This window comes from Vitis riparia, chromosome 16, assembly GCF_004353265.1.
Source record: "Vitis riparia cultivar Riparia Gloire de Montpellier isolate 1030 chromosome 16, EGFV_Vit.rip_1.0, whole genome shotgun sequence".
Taxonomy (NCBI): Eukaryota; Viridiplantae; Streptophyta; class Magnoliopsida; order Vitales; family Vitaceae; genus Vitis; species Vitis riparia.
Window position 1 is genome coordinate 14261043 of NC_048446.1, and position 18209 is coordinate 14279251.

General features: G+C 30.9%; 1 pseudogene; it reads right to left on the reverse strand.

Moving 5' to 3' along the window:
- Nucleotides 1–1245: 1245 nt before the first annotated feature.
- On the reverse strand, nucleotides 1246–15507 carry LOC117933290 (annotated as a pseudogene).
- Between the last annotated feature and the right edge of the window lie 2702 nt (nucleotides 15508–18209).

The window sequence follows — 18209 nt, forward strand, 5'->3', positions numbered from 1 at the left end:
CCAACTCATACCTTTTCATTTCCTCCCATTATTATCATTATTCTATCTATGTTACCTTTTGGAAACCCTTTTTCCAATTGGCCTTCTATATATATTAAGAAAAACCCTCAAACCCATTTATTTGTCCTTAGAGTAAAAATGGAGGGTTCTATCCAAATTCGTACTTCATTCATCTCTTGGTTTTTCTTCTATTTGTATAAAAAAAATATGTTCCTATGATTTCACACACCTTTTTTTTCCCTGCAGATAAAGTTCTGAAATCATATCCATCTTATAGGCACAACAAATCCAAGTGCCATTATTGTATTGTAAAATAATTGTGAGGCAATAGTCATGATATACACTGGGTATGATATTTTTTTTCTTAAAGATCTTTTATATATATATATATATATATCAAAATTTAGTCATCAATTGAAAATAATAAGATTCATAAATATAAGATAATAAGATAACAAGTATTAATATTATATAAATAAATGAGAGAATAAAAAGAATTATTCATTGTAAAAAAACAAATATAATAAGATTAAGTATTAATATCATATAAACAAATAGAGTTATAAATTTGAAATGGAACTTATATTTTTTTAACCATTGAATAATAATTTATTATTAATTTATTTATATTAAGGATATATAAATATGAATATATTATATTTTATTTAAATTTATTTAATATAAACTCTTTTGTTTAACATTTTTCTATATTATAAGTTATCAAATATTTAAAAAATTATATTGCACTATCTTATATATATTGCACATCTTTTTTAACTAGTAGTATGTAAAAGAAAAAGGTGTTTTATAATTTTTTTTACTAAAATACCCCTAACCATTTATTTAATACCATAAAATTATTCAATTTTCACTCTTTTATTTATATTTGTCATTAAATTATTCTAAAATATCATAATATAAATTCTTCTAATTATTTATTATAATTATTGGTATTAAATCAAAACCATTCAACTTCCAAAATTATTCTAATTATTTCTTTCTAAAATATTCCTATCCATTTACCCGAACTTGCAGGCAGGTAATTTCAGCCAGTAATACCAAAAAGGTGTAATTTCATATCATAGGGTTCTTTCAAAAGTTTGTATCTTAAAAAATTGGAGTCTAACTTTCTAAGTAACATCAATCATCATGATGGTTTCTAAGTTATAGATCTCAGAGAAGAAACAAACTTTTATTAGGGAAATTCTGAAGTACATTACATATGCCCAAACATAGTTAAAATATTCATTCAGTTGGATCATAATGGCCTAAGTTGGACAATCTCGCAGTTGGAATGGCGAGAAGTGGCTCATTTTTCTTCAAAACGATTCCAAACCTCTCCTCAAAATCAAACCTTGTCCTCCCATTGGGTAATTTCCAATCAAAGGAATGTAAAAGAGAAGCCAAAACATATGGCAGCATCCTCTCAGCTAGAGGTAAGCCAGCACAAATCCTCCTCCCTGACCCAAATGGCACAAAGTTGAAATTGTTGCCTTGGTAGCCAGCACTTGCAGCATCTTCCAAGAACCTCTCTGGTTTAAACTCCAGTGGATGCTCCCAGGCCTCGGGGTCCCTTTGCATCGCCCATGCATTGACGAGTATCCGCGAGCCCTTTGGGATAGTGTACCCGGAAATGATGCAAGATGTACTAGGAGAGTGTGGGATTAGGAGGGGCAGCGGGCCACGCAAACGGAGGGTTTCTTTTATCACTGCATCCAAGTAGGGGAGTGGGAAGAGATGGGACTCTTCTACAATGTTTTCAATTCCTACTACTTGTTCCAATTCTTCTTGGACTTTTTGCATTGTTTGTGGGTGTTGGAAGAGATGCCACTGCCCACTCCACTGTGGTGGAAGTTGTGTCTGTTGCAGCAGCGACCATGTCCTAATAACACAAAATTAAGTTAAAATACCAAGCACCCATATGACATTGGGCATTTGCCCAAGATGCGACACTAAATAAATTAAGGTCTAATGCTAAGTACATTGTAGATGGCCGATTATATTGTGTGCCAAGTTCATGTCACCAGTAGAAACCGAGAACAAAATAACAATATCACTTGCTATCATTTTGTCTATGCATTGTCTTATACTTCAAGAAAGGCTTGTTGAATAAACATTTGGGAGAGTGACCAATTTTGTATAAATAAAAAATAGATACCAGATTGAATGACCTAATTAAACCATGACGTTTGAAAGATATTTGTCAAAATTAACAAAAATAATGGAAGTCCCCTTTTTCCAACTGTTGAGGTTTTAAGGAATAGTGATTTACCATGAACAATGCCTTGAGTTGGGTGATGGAGACAGAGGTTTTGTCATCTCTTTGCTGCATCAGCTCCAACAGCAACTGCAGGAAGTCCCTGCTTTCCTTGCTCTTGTTCTTGCCTTCTCCATCGGCTCCATCCAATTGTGTCCTCTGAGCTATCAGGGATTCGAAAATCCTATCAAACCACAAAACAAGCTTTTTCCCCTCGATTCAATTCCTTGGAGATCAAACCATGCAAGAGCAGGAAAAAGATCTGAAATATTAGGTTTTCCTACCAATTCAACCATCTCCTCCAGCACTCGTCTAAACTCAATTCCAATACGACTCCTATCCTCACCATGAAGTGTTCCACCCCATAACATGCTTGTTACAACATTTAATACAGTAAGAAACATTTGTTCCCCGATATAGAGAGGTGCAAGAACAAGCATCAAGGCTTGCACTGCTCATCATTTGTCGGACAAAAACTTTGCGTAGTTTACGCCATTCAGGAGTATTATGCCTCCAGGCTACGTCCTGTCTTCCATATGCGATGGCTAATCCAGCAATAGGTGGATCACGATTTAAACCTTCTTGTACAAATGGCCTCTCCTAATATTCTGGACCTGAATCAACTCTCCTGTTATTTTATATTTGATTTCTCTCTGGAGATTTGAAATAAAAGTTTTAAACTAACATAAACAACCTTTTATGAGCAGATGATTTTGGTGGAATCCCGATGAAAATAAAGAAATTATTTTTAATCTCTTTTTTCCTTCTTCATTTTCATTGTAAATGTTTGTTTATTCTATCCCCAGTTTACTGTGGAAACATGCAAGCCTGAAATATGTGTCAATCACCTTGTTGCATTTGTAAAATATAAGGGAATATATTGTTTTAGTTATTATAAAGGTAATTGAGAATGTGTATGGCAGTGATGACCATGATATATTTTTGCTTGAGCAATGCTAGCTAATCAAGCTAAATGGTAGTATATGAAATTGTTCACCTAATCAAGACTTGCTTAAAATTACGGACGCTTGTGTTCATACTGCGTTGAGTAATAAAAAGGGAAAATTACCAAATAGGATGAATTAGATGGGTAATGGATGTAACAACCAGATTGAATGAATCCTCTTTATTAATTTGTACATAGTAAGGGAATGGTACAAATATACAGCCCTATCATACGGGTTTGATAATGCTGACTAAAGTTCTTAATAGGATAGAATTATGGTGATATGCAGCCACAGTATATGGGATTGCACTGGTCTCTATATATTGAACAGGGTGATGAGAGATATTAGTGGGATGTGTTCTATCATGCCCCCGTAAGATGGTAATTCTATTGGAAATACCAATCTTGGATCAGAGAATAGAAAATTGTTGGTGGGGAAGTGGTTTAGTGAGGGCATCTGCTAACTGATCTTTGGTGGAAATAGATGCAACACAGAGAACCCCTTCAGTAACATGATCACAAACAAACTGAATATCAAGGACAATGTGTTTCATTCTATAATGAAATACCAGATTGACCGACATGGGTGGCACCAATATTGTCATAGTAGATGGTAGATATGTGAGGTAGTGAGACACCAACTTCAACTAGAAGAGAACGAACCCATAGAGCTTCAGCGACGGTGGAAACAAGGGCACAATTAATACAGCCGTTGTAGAGGAGTGGGCTATAGATTTTTGTTTATAAGAGCACTAGGAAATTGCATTACCACCGAAGTAAACAATGTAGGTAGTGGTGGAAGAGAAATCACCCTTATTGCTAGCCTAGTCAACATCAAAAAATGAAATGAGGGCAAGAGGTTGATTTCATTTGAGAAAGAGGCTATGATACATGGTGCCTTTGGGATATCATAGTAGATGCATAATAATTGACTAGTGCAGGCCCATGGGCTAATGCATGAACTGTGCAAGCTTGTTGATTGTATAAGAGATATTTGATCGATCGAGTTAAGGATAGATATTGTAATGCACTAAAAAAACTTTTGTAATAGGTTGTATTAGTGGAAAAAGATCCATATCATTCTCAGTTAGTGGTGGAGACAAGGTGATTGGAATGCTAACTTCTTTAGCTCCACATAAATTGGTTTAAGTAAGCAAATCAAGAATATATTTGTGCTATGTCAGGAAAAAACCAACGGGTGTAGAGATAGCTTCAGTGCCAAGGAAATAATGGAGTGCAGTACCCAAGTCTTTGATAGAGAACTTCATAGAAAGAAAATGTAAAAACGACTGAATGAAGTCATCATGATTTCTTGTAACAGTAAGTCATCAACATACATAAAAAAATATGTTGTGTTATCCAAAGCATTACAAACAAAGAAAGAAGTATCAGCCCAAGAGTTCCCAAACCCATAGGAAAGCATGAACTCCTTAACCTCATTGTACCACAAACGAGGGGCCTGTTTTAGATTGTAGAGCCTCTTACGAAGTTTGCAAATAGAAGGATGTGTGGTGTCTATAAAGTAAGGAGTTTGCTACATAAATACTTCTTCAGTTAAAGTGCCATGTAAAAAGGCATAATTAACATCAAGTTGATGAATAGGCCAACCATGAGCCAAAGAAATACTTTGTATAGTGCCAATGGTGGTAGGTTTAACCACTGGGCCAAATGTTTCATGGTAGTCAAGCCTTAGTCATTGATGAAATCCCTTTGCAATCAAGCGAGCCTTATAATGAGTTATACTACCATCAAAATTCCTTTAATGTGAAATACCCATTTGCAACCCATAACATTTTGATAAGGATGAGAAGGCACAGGATCCCATGTCTCATTGTGTAGAAGAGCATTAAGCTCATCTTCTATTGCACAACGTTAAAGAGGATCCTTAGTAACCTGAGATACACAACTAGGCTCAATAGAATCAGGAAGAGGATGCTTAGTGGTAAGGTTGACCTATTTGGGTTTGAAGATGTTGTAGGAATAAGTTATTATAGGATGGGTTTGAGCAGTCAAGGGTGGAGGTGGTAGGGATAAAGAAAGTGAAGAGGACTTAGAGAGAGATGAGACAAGGGTAGGGGAAGATGTAGGAGGTGGGAATATAGAGGATGGTTTAGAGGACATAACTAGGGTGCCAATAGGTGTAAAAAGGCATCCCTAACACCATTATTTTAATTATAGAAGTTTGATACAATAAAAATACACTACACAAATTACAACATAAGTACACTCACATTACAATACATGAATTAATTTATAAAGTTTCGAACTTTTTTACAAAACTGAAAATTATGGGTTATTGTGCTATGCTCTCTACCATGCTTTGTGCTATAGACCAATCTTAGAAGACAAATGAAGTATGACTTTGAATTCACAAGACATACAGGTTTTTTAAGAAACAATTGAGTATTTTTTGGGAAAGTATCAACCGATAATAACCAAGAAATGTTTTCTTGTAATTTCTGGGATAAGATAAGGACAAAATATAGGATAAAGCTTCTAACACAACTTATAATGTTCGATAGTAATGAAGTTTGGGATACCATTTATCAGTGTATAGAGAACACATAAAGTCTATGGTGCTTTATTGAGGGTTCATTGGGATTGTTTGAAGATGAAAAATGTTGGAATAATTTGCATGTTAATGAATTCGTTGTACTCCATTTATATGCTAGTAAAATTTTGCCTTATTGTTCTCTTAGTCATTGGGTAGTCCAATAATTTGTTGTATCTTCAGAGAAAGAAGTTAATATAAATTGATTATCATACCAAAAAGTCAAATACTTAGGCAAAAAAGAATTAGGTTGTTTTAATATTTGTGACATGTTTTTCTTCATGTAATTTGATAGTTAATAGATGCTAGTCATATTATTTTTAAAAAATTGTATAGTTACTATTGAATGCAAGCTAGAAGTTTGTGTTAACTATCTTGCTACAAATTTTTTATATATACATATTTTCCCGGTTGATTATGACTTAGGATAACTTATGCATACCTCATTGTTTGGATATTGTTGGAAATTTTGGTTACTTAAGATGATTAAGGTTGCTCTATATTGATGTCAATTCATTGACTACTATTCCTTGTATTGTCTATTTAATGACTTTTGCAAGGAAATGCAACTATAACCAAGTGTTTGTTTGAAAGAAATATTGAATAACTTGAAATTTGGTCATTTGTAATGCATCGTACTTGCTATATTTTTACATTGTAATGTTAGTAGATTTATATTGTAACTATAATTTGATAGGCTAAAAACCTTGCAACATATTACCATTAATGATATACAACACACAAAAGGTAAATACAAAACTTTAGTACATAGATCTCCAACTACGTACATATTTATAGTGTATTACATTAACTTAATTTTGTTAAAATAGGACTGACCTCTTCATTCACTTTTTTCACATACAATTATTATATATATATATTAGATATTCACCTCTTCTTCCATTATTTCCAGTATTCCTAAATGATGCACATGAAGATGCCATGATAGCTATGTTATTGAATGCCCGATATGAATTCACCAAATCTAAGAAGCTTGCCTGAAAAAAAACACCACAAAATAGCTCATCAAAATAAAATATTTAATTGTCTAACATGACCTCTATTACTATACAAATGCATGATAATAATAAATAAAAAATTAATTGAAAATTTTCCTATTGTTAAAAAGTGTATTTACTATGCATAAGGCATACTAATGAGTATAGCTCAATAATCCACAACTATCAATTCATAAAAAAGTTAAAAACTTTCTAAATTAAGTTACATCATAATGTTATTGTATTTATATTAAAAGTGTAGAGTATTTGTATTAAACTTATTTTTTATGACAAAAGTAACAGTTTTAGAGATGTCTATTAATACCCTATTGACATTTGGTACTCATGCATCATACTAGTGTGTTAGCATCATTCATTCAATGCTTTTGAAGTTGCTTAATGATTTTTATAAAAATAAAAAAATAAAAAGCTACAAGCCTTGTGAACTGAAATTAATATTTTGTTTGGTTTTTAAGGTTGATTTATGGTAGAAGGCATTCTAAGGTATATTGTACAATCACATAAAATTGTTAGTTTTATAAAACAATTCAGATTTTTTATATTAGATCTTGTTGTAATGTATTATAATGTAAGAATATTTATATTGTAAATATACACATTTGTGTTGTTTTTATAATTTAAAGCAAAATTAATAGTCTTAGAAATATTTTTTTTATATATCATTGACATATAACATATCATATAAGTGTATGACCACTATTTTCTGTTGTTTAAAATACTTAGCCTAAATTATATAGCAACTTTAGTCAAGAAAATCAGAGAAAAAGTCACCACGACTTTTGTAATACTTTGGGTATCCTCCCCAAGGATTGATATATGAGATTTGTCAAACTAGGTCCAAAATATTACTTGTTATCTGATCTTCTAAATTAAGAATGTATAAAATTGATTCAACTAAATTTGGTTTTGCTAAATAAGCCTAGTTAAAATGTGAGAATTTATTGATTTCTTATTCAAATAACTCAAGATTGGGGGGTTCCACAATCCAACTTCAAAATTAGGGCTTTAGGTAAAATAAAAAATGGTATCTATTTTTGTTAATATTGTGACATTCAAAATGTATGGTAAAACAAGATCAACTTGAGTTTTGTAACCTAGGGTTGCATATCCTCACTTTTAATATTTTGAATTACCTATTAGATGAATAAATATAAAATTTGGGTTCAAGTATTGGATTTAAGCTATTACCACCTTTTGTATATTTGCCTTAGGATATTAATGACAAAACCTTAGATAACTAGGAATTAAAACTTGCCAGCAATTCCTAGTATCAAAGAATAGGCAATTGTACTATCTCTCAATCGAAACTAACATTAGAGGGTATTTTAATATTGACGTTAATGCCTTAATCTTCATTTAACCCATTATTAAGTTTCACATGCACCCATTGTTTCCTTTTGGCTCTAATATTACGTTTTCATGTTTTATACTCTAAGATGACTTTTTAGCCTTTTATGGATGTGTTGTCACATACACAATCCATTAAAAAAAGAATAAAGAACCATTCTTGAAAATTAAAGAAAACGAAAATAGAGAAGAAAAACAAAAATCATTCACTGTCTTCTTCTCTCTAAGAAAAAAAATCATAAACTCCTAGACAGATCTAAAAGTTGAGTTTTTATAATTTGGGCAAAAATCCAACATGTGACACCTATTAGCCACTTATTTCCAAAAACTCCCTAAAATAATTAAAAAGTAATAAAATTGTAATGGGAGAATTGTGTTTTGGGCCCAATTGGGCCCAAAAATTAACATTTGGTCCATATATCATGCATATTTAAGCTCAAGACCTAAACAAAGTATGAAAATTAAGATGAAGGATATTATCTTTCATTAATCCCTAAAATACCATTAACCCTTACATAGGCACAAGTGAGTGTGAATTTCAAATTTTTATGTTTTTTTTTTTCCTTTTTTATTCCCTATTAAGTATTACTTATTTCTAACTTTTTCTTTTTCTTTTTCTTCCAATCTATATTTCTATTTTATGTCAAATAAAAAGCAATAATGCTTTTTTGTTTTTCATTTTTAAAGATATTGAATCTTTTTGCTATTATTATAAGCAATAATAAAAATTTTGGGAATTTTCATCCAAATATTTTTTTATCTTTTTGTATTTATCTTTTAGTTTAATTTTTAATTTTTATTTTAAATTTATATTACCCTTTCATTTATATTTTTCTCTTATTTTTAATTATTTTTCTATATTTTCTACATTAACCATATTTTAAAAATTTTAAAAATTGACTATCACTTCACTTTATTATATATATATCCTTTTAGCTTTTTAATTTTTAATGTTTTTATTTTAAAATTTTTAAAAAGATAAATTTATTGAAAAAAATAACTAAGATATGAAGTTCTAATATTATATTAATAATTTTTCTTATCTAGATAGACTAATGCAAAGTATTTTGACTCACAACAAGAAAATTGTCAATACAATTTTTTAGTTAAAATTTAGAAATTAAATTTCAAATAAAATATATTTTATAAAATTTTGTCTAAAAATTATTGAAGGTGGTATTTAATTTTTTTTTTATTGACTTTCAAACTTATGTAATTTTTTACTTGAAAGGTAATAGAACATGTTTACAAAAAAAAAAAAAATTAGTTTTTCATTTTTTAAATAAATAAGTATAAATATATTAAAAGAATTAAAGATAATCTTAGTAAAAAATTTGATAAATATGATTATAATTTTAAATATAGATTCATTTGGATAAAATTTCACAAAAAAAAAAAAAAAAAGTGGAAAGAAAGAACATTGCTAAAACTACAAAAACAAAATATGCAATTACAAAATTTTGATGATGATAAAATTCGAAACAATGCTTGAGTGAGAGAATTTGAGTGGGGAAAAAAAATCTTTGAGTGGAAAAAAATGGGAAAGTTTTTCAAAATCACTTGAAATCCTTAACAAAAAGTGGTCTTGTACGTACAATTAGTAAATTTGTCTTGCACAATTAGTGTAATACCCTTTGTACAATAATTCAAATTTCATACATCATCTCATGAATATCTGACAATAGGGCGATTAACCATGTTTGCATTGGTTTGCTTTTAAAAAAGTAGAAAAATTATTGCATAATTTTGTTTTACAATCATCATAAATGATGTACATATTCAAATGACCATATACAAGTTAGATAAAGTGCATGAGATGAATGTACACTTAACCAATGTGTGTAAGGAATGTCATTTATCCTTGGTTAGGGGAAATAAACAAACAAGTTTTTCAAAATCACTTAAAATCCTTCACAAATAATAGTCTTATACACCCTTATACAGTTAGTATATTTGTCATATACACTTAGTGTAAATACTTTGTACAGTGACTCAAATTCCATATACCCCCTACTCAATGTGTAACCATAGGTAGATTAATCATGTTTTCATTGGTTTGTTTTAAAAAGTAGTGGAAGATGGAAAAACAAAATTTTCTCTTGAACATCATTAGTGAGATAAGTATTCGAATTATCATGTACGAGTTAAATAAAGTGCATAAGATGAGTGTATAATAGAGGAATGTGTACCTTAAGAGTGTGCAATCCTTAAATGACAAGACAAAAAAAAAGTTTATTTATTTATTTCCTTTTATTTTTGGAAATAAAGAAAAAAATAAAAAATTTATTTAACCATAAGAAATATGAATATAAGATCAGTCAGAAAATACTAAATTTATTTATTTATTTCATTTTACTTTTGGAATTAAAGAAAAAAAATAAAAAATTTATTTAATCATAAAAAATATTGATATAAGATATGTTAAAAAATATAAATAACCCCAAATTTATTTACTTATTTCATTTTATTTATTTAAATTAGAGAGTAATTTATTTTAATAGATTAAAATGTGCACAATTGATTTATTAATTTGTTAATTATGGATATATTAAAATTTTATATTAGACAAAAAATAAATAAAGAAAATAAAATTAAAAAAAGTAATAAATATATATAATTTAGTTATTTAATTATTTTTCATGTAAAAGATAGTCCCACAAAAAACACATAGTTGATCAATTTCTTTGTTTAATTGTAAACATACTATATTTTTTATTATTAAAATAACTAATGGAAAAAAAATGGATAATCAATCAATGAAATTTAATTCTTTTTATTATTTTCATATAAAAAAAGTACTAAAAAAAGTTTTCAATTTTTATTTTTAAAAATAGTTTTCATTTTTTAATTAATTTTTTTTTCAAAAAGAAAATATAAAAAATATAAATCATATTACCATTTTTTTGGAAAGTATTTTTTAAAATGGTTTTTGAACATAATTTTTCTTTATTTATAATTTAAAATAGAAAATAATGCTGATTTAAAATTATTTATAAATAAATAAAAATTAAAAACAATGAAAAATCCAAATTGTTAAAATAGAATTATTATGGTTGCATAAATAGTGGTGCAATAAAGACAAAAAAAAATTATTTGAAAAGTCATTGGATATTTTAGTCTATCACTATTTTATATCCTTAAAAATAATATATGGAAATTTGAAGGATATATTGGTCCTTTAACATCTTATATCCTTTATATCAATTATGAAAATTATATGGACCAAATGTTAATTTTTGGGCCTAGTAGGGGCAAAAGTAATTGTTGAAAGCAAAGAGCTCCAAAGAAATTCCCGAACAAAGTAAAGGTGAAAAAAATAGGGTTCAAAGGCTTATTTTCAGGGAAAGGTCCTACAAACACTTAAACAAATACAAAGAAAAAGGCGATAAAACCCGCCAAAGTCAAGAACCAATGTAACTGTTAATTTTTTTTTTTTTTACAAAAAAGATAAAGAAACCATGACTTCAATCATTCTCCTAGATCGTCAATATGTGTAATGGGGTCCAAGCTGGCCGACAAAGGCTCTAGTTCTTCATTTCTTCCAAGGGTATTCTCTGGATTGTCCTAATCACCTGTCACTACAACTAGGGAAGACGCATTGGTGGCATGACATAAAGGAGAAGCCTCATCTGAACATGGGTCAATTTCTTATCGCAAAGAAACATTCGGGGAAGCTGACACACGAGCAGGATCGACTTCGTTCCTGTCTGTATCAGTCGTTCTCACTCTCTTGTCGGCCATACCTGTGCCTAGAGATGAAGTTTCAGGAACAATACTTTCGTCTTTAGTGACAAAGTATTCATTGGTATTGAAGTCTTCAATGATATAATGCTTTTGTTTTGCAACACTTGTACGCGTAGAAATACATTTTTTCCACCTACTGGATATACTCGACAGTTAACTTTGCATGATAAGTTTTTAGCACGGATTGGTTAATTTGAAAATGGAGTCGTTCTATCTTTTCCACCTTCCTTTTTCAATCTTCCTTCAAGTCCCCGCACTCAATCTAAAGAGTTTGTATTGAAGCCTGAAAGACTTTATTGGAATTCTCAAGTTCAGCCATGTGCAACTTAGTTGAAACCAGCTCTACCTCAAGGTTTCCCTGTTTGGCCCCAGATTCAACAATGTACTGCCTAAGCTTATTGGTAGCCTCCAACTTTTTATTGGCAGATTGAAGTTGATGCTTCAAATCTCTAATACCAGCGACCCCCTAGCACATAAATATGGTAACGATGTTGTTGAAACACCAAAGGAAAGTATATCTTAACTTTTGGAATTTGAAAAAACATAGTACGTGTGTCACCACAAGGGGGTAAGAGAAACCCCCAAAGGCGGCTGATGGGTGCATTGATATATGTGTCCAATGCAAAAAATTGAAAAGTCCAAAAAATAAGGGAAAATGTATTCCTTCATAAAGTGAAAGTAAATTTTTCCTTTGACCTCATACTAAGGTCAACGAAAAATTGGGGGCAATTGTGGGTACCCCCATAAATAAAGGTAATGGGCCTATCTAAGACCATCCTCTGAGTTAGGCCAGCTCGGACTAAGATTAAAGTCCGACTAGCTTGAATGGCCTAACAAAAAAAGTGGCAAAGTAGAACATGGAAGAGCTATCCACGAGTAGTGGAGACGGTTAGTGCTTTGGGTTGTAATTGCTTAAAATGACAAAGAAAGTGCTCCCAAATCTCCACGCTTATCAGTAGGTGAAGGATATATGAATGCAACTGGCTAGGCTACAGATGATAAGAGACAACAATACCAAAAAATTACTTTTTCTTTCAGAAAAACCCCAACTAACTTAACCATCGAAGAAGGTTATCCTAAGGTAACACCGGGTGAACCTTGTGTGGCAAGTAAAATAGAACACGTGGTGATAAGAAGACCACTGCTCAAGAAATTTTCAGCTCCAACACCTACTTTTTTTTTCTTTTTTTTTGGGTACCCAAGGCACCTCAGTACAATTCCTACCAAGCTGCCCATTCCTTGCAATAGTCTATTTTTTAGGCTGCCCAAAACCTATCTCAATCACTCCCACTTGTTGTCTATTCCTACCTCAACCATAGTCTCTTTTGGGTTGTTGAAATTATACCAACTCATCTAATAGTTGGCCTACTTCACAGCATGCAAGTCATCTTCTCAACTGACTCTTCCCTTGTTCTTTCTCAACTCCTTTCTCACTCTTTCATGGACCATGGTCGTGACCACCTCCACCTTCAACCCACTCTTTCTCAGTCTCACTCCCCAAAATCTCTTTCTCTCTCTTTTCCAAAACCCTAATTCATGGTGAATCTTCACTACAAGGAAAGCAGACTATAGTTGGGGCCAAAAGCCGCTACTATAGACAAAAATCTTGCAACTATATCCTAGTTTGTGGAAAAAGCTAGCTATGACAAGGTGTGATTATAGGTGGTGTAACCAAAGGCCATAGTCACGACCAAGGGTTCAAAATCTCAATCGAGACCAATACGACTCAGCTGAGTCATATCGCCTCAGCCATGGCCGACACCAAACCGATACGAAGTTGGATATTTTGCCGACTAGTGAACAAACTTAGTTGAATTGACGATAAATGAGCAGTCTCAGAGTGAATCCCATGGAAACTTTGAGACAACTCCAAGATCATGTTGAGACTAAGCTATTTAGGTAATTGGTAATGGAAAAAAATAAAAGTAATATTGGAGTAGAAATGGTGGAGAAGAGGAAAGGATCAAAACCCACAAAAATGAAAAATATAGAGTTCAAACCTTTACATCTTCATCCTTATTTGCATCTTTATCCTTTTTATATCTTCATAAAGATATTTTGTCTTCGGTCTAAACACTCTTCAAAAATGGGTAATATGTAGAGAAATAAGGAGTTGTGGTATTGTGCAGAGAAATAGAGTATTGGGTTTATATCAAATAAATAGGAAATGATATTTATATAAAAATTAAAATTAATGAATATATTTGATAAGAAAAATGATATTTATTTTTTTAAAGATGAATCATGTTTTTTATTTTTTTAATAATTGAAAATATTTAAAAAAAAATCAAAATATTTAATTTTTTTAATAAAAAATAAATTTACCTTTTATTATTTTCATCTTCAATAAGAAACATTTACTATCAAGTGATTAAATTAAAATATTTTTAGACATTTTTAATATTATTATAAATCATTCCACAATATGCTTTTATTACAATTTGAAAATTTTTAATACAATAGAAGTTTATTTTATTAAGTTTTTACTCTACTTATTTTTATAATAATTTTCATAATTTTTAAAAATTTTTTTGAGCCCTCAAATTAGAATTTTTAGCGTATCACCTGATACCGATCCAAAATACCAAGACTAATGTGCCTCGGGACCTCCCAAGTCAATGATTGATACTGCGACTTTGAACCATGTGGTCAATAGCATTTCCTCTACCAAGGGTGCAAAGATAAGGCAACAGCCATGAGTAAAGTGTTATAAAAAATTTCACATATAGTTGTGGTTGTGTACCTTTCCCTACTAAGAGTACGTTTGGCAGTGATTTTAATAAGTGTTTCTCAGATTTATAATACTTGAATGATTTCAAGTATTATAAAACCCTAAAACACTTCCAATAATCGCTGTCAAATGCACTCTAAAAATTGTATATAACATGTTTCTTCTTCCTGCAGCTATAAGGTTCCCATAGTTGTTCATTGACCCTGGTCGGGACAAAAAAGTGTTATATGGAGAACATTTAGTGGTGGCTAAATAGTTGTTTATTGACCCTGGCCAGGACAAAAAGTGTTATATGGAGAACATTTAGTGGTGGCTAAATTTTGACCGCCACCACAAGTTTTCTTTTAATATTTTTAAAATAATGCATGAAATTGAGAAATTTTATGAGATGAAATTACTATCCCACTTTACAATAATAAAACATTCACATATCCCATTAAGCTCTATTGATATTTCAAATATGTTTCAACCCCATTAAAACTCTACTGATATTTCAAGTGTGTTTCAACTGTAACTACATGAGCTTATTGGAGAAAAAAGAAAAAGATGAAGAAAAAAAAAAAAAAAACAGCCACCTTAAGACTTTTAAATTGTTGGCTATAAAAGCGGATTGAGTATATGATACCCTTAGATTGAAAGTAGGGCTTGATATGTGGCTTTGACACAAAACCGCTCCCAGATGAGTATCAAATTAAAGGCAAAATCTCTGATTCATTAATGTGGGGTCCCATTTTTACTAAGAACTCCATTTTCAAGCTGCAATGTTCTAAGATCAAGTGGAATGGTCCCAGAGGTTAACAAACAAGAGACTCTACAAAACCATTAACTTTGATCGGCATTGAAACCACTGACAACATCAACTGATTCAGTGCCCACTCTTGTACCAGCAGGAGTGGGAGGAGCAGCAACCATCGTTGGTTTTGATTCCGCTTGCTTTAGATTGATGGTGAACAAACCGATTTTTAAGGTAGATACGGTATCATCCTTTGTTTCAGCTGCACCGCACTTTTCATTCATACTACTTCGGTTTATGTCATACTACTTCAATCAATGGCAGTGGAAGTAGACACGGGCTTCTCTAAACTTTTCCCATCAGTCTGCTTGTTTATCTTCTCTTCACTTGGGGGCTTCTCTAAACTTTTCACATCAGTCTGCTTGGTTATCTTTTCTTCACTTCGGGGCAGGTCAATCACAAAATTTAGCTTGAATGCAGGGACAAAGAATGGGCTTTCATAGCTTTTAATAAGCAGCTGGTTTTCTCATCTTGCATGATCCTCTATCAGTTTTCATGTACAATTGGCCTCTCCTGATATAATTTGGATCTAGCTCATTCGTCCTGTTATTTCATATTTGATTTCCCTGTAGGGATTGCAAATAAAAAATCTATACTAACATAAACAACCCTTTATGAGCAGACAGCTATGGTGAAATATTAGGGTTTAGTTAGAATTGCTTATAAAACAAAGGTGATGTTGCATAAAATTACACTTATGTTCATACTGCATTGCTTGATAAAAGATTGCTAACAAGGGAGAACCTTGCTTTAATGATGATAGATGCTTGATTTTCACTTCCATTTGTAATGAGTAATGTAAATAAAGAAATATAATGAATTTATGTTTTTATTTTTTTATTCCAATATTCTAAACTTGTTCTTATAAAATACAATGTATTGATTAAATAGTTTGAGAATATTATTTAGGAGAATAACATTTTTTTATATGGGTGTTTGGTTATCTTTCCCTTGGGAAAAAAGAAAAGATTCAAACTTACTAGTTTGTTGTAAACTATTTATAAATACTAACATATCCTTTAAAAATTATTAATCACTAGCAACTAAAAAGTGTTTTTAGTATCCATTTTAAAATGTTTGACCACTAAAATTAATGATACATCGCTTAAAATTGATTTTTTGTTTAAAAAAAACAAAAATTTTTAATTAAGAACAAGTAGAGAAGAAGAGAATAGGAAATAAAGGGCATAAACAAAGAGAATTAAGAGAAGAAAATGTAAACTCTTTGTGGTTCAACATTTTACTTATGTCCACTCCCCTCAAACTCCTAATGAATTGAGGATTCTGCTACAACTCCAAAGTTTGAACCTCAAGCCTTCAATACATACACTTGAATTCCAAGATTCTAATGGACCTTAACATATATCTCAAGTGATCTACATATATCACTTGAAAAACAATTGTCACTAGATGAAGAAAAGGTAAAATGAATACTTCAATCCTAGTATAGCAAGTTAAGCTCACCATATAATGGAAATTAGGATGGACTTGAAGGTGCAATCGAAAAAATTGCAAGTTGAAGAATAAATGTACTTGAAAGAGTTTCAAATGAGAGAAAGAAATGGGTTAGCAATTGAATTCAATGGGTCTTATATACATAAATGCTCTTAAATAGTTCGGCTTATATATTTTCAATTCGAAATCCCCAAAACCCTTAAAAAGGGCTCGACTGGTTAGGCAACCAGCTTGATTGGTTTACTAGTTGAGCAACTTGTTTAACCAATCCTCTATCAACTAAGGCTGCTACCTCAACCAATTCAAACAAGCTACTAGAAGAAAAAGAGTGCACAAAGTGCACCTTGACTAGTCGTGCTAAACCATCTCAATCGATTCTCCTCTACTTTAATTGGTTGCACTATAAAGTATAGAAATAGTTCTAGATTGAGGTTGGGTACCTCCAATAATACATGTTCAACCTCAAATAACCCTTTAAAGTAAGTTTAGGAAGAATTAAGTTCAGGTTTCATCAAAAACATAAAATTATCAAATTTTAAGAAAATATAGTTTATTTAAATTCCAAAGGTATGATTTATTTAAAACTTTAAGTGCATGAAAAAAAAATTTATGACTCAAGTGCACCAACAAGAACAACCTTACATTATGTCCTAGGTCTTCTTAAATCTTACAAAAGCTCAAGTCTTCAAGGTCATGATCTTCTATTTTAGTTGCTTGAACGTTTTTTAAATTTTCAAGAAAACCTTAAACAATTAACTGATTTGAACCATTAGTAGGTTTAACCTCCTTTTCTAACTTTAAAACTTGATTAGGAGAACTCTTGGATTAATAATCCCTTCTTTTTTTTATGATGACAAAACTAAGCTATCTAGGGAAGAATTCCCTCTCAAGAAGTGCATAAAAAAAATCAAGTCATTAGAATTCATAAAGCATTTGTCAATGATGCTCAAATAGATGGATAATGGAAAGCATATGAAAACAAAATATCATCCATCAAATAACCGTTAAACTAAGATCCAAAGCTAATATGAATATCATAAAGTGAATTATGTGCAAACATTAAAATATATCTAAGATGATCTAAAAGATAGAAGATTATATAAAACTTGAACAAATGCAAATATCCAAAAAGAGATCAACATTTCTAAAATAAGCCACAACAAGATCCAAAAACAAGTTTAAGCAAAAACAAGTGTGTCCAAAGTATCCAAAAAGATTGACATGTCCAAAAGTATAATGATCTCAAGAGTAAACATGTACAAAAGTGTACACCTAGCCTAGATATATAGAGAATTCTGGATAACTCTGTTCCCAGGTTATGGATCATTAGAGTGCATGCAATCCTATCCTAGGCTCTCTAGATTTA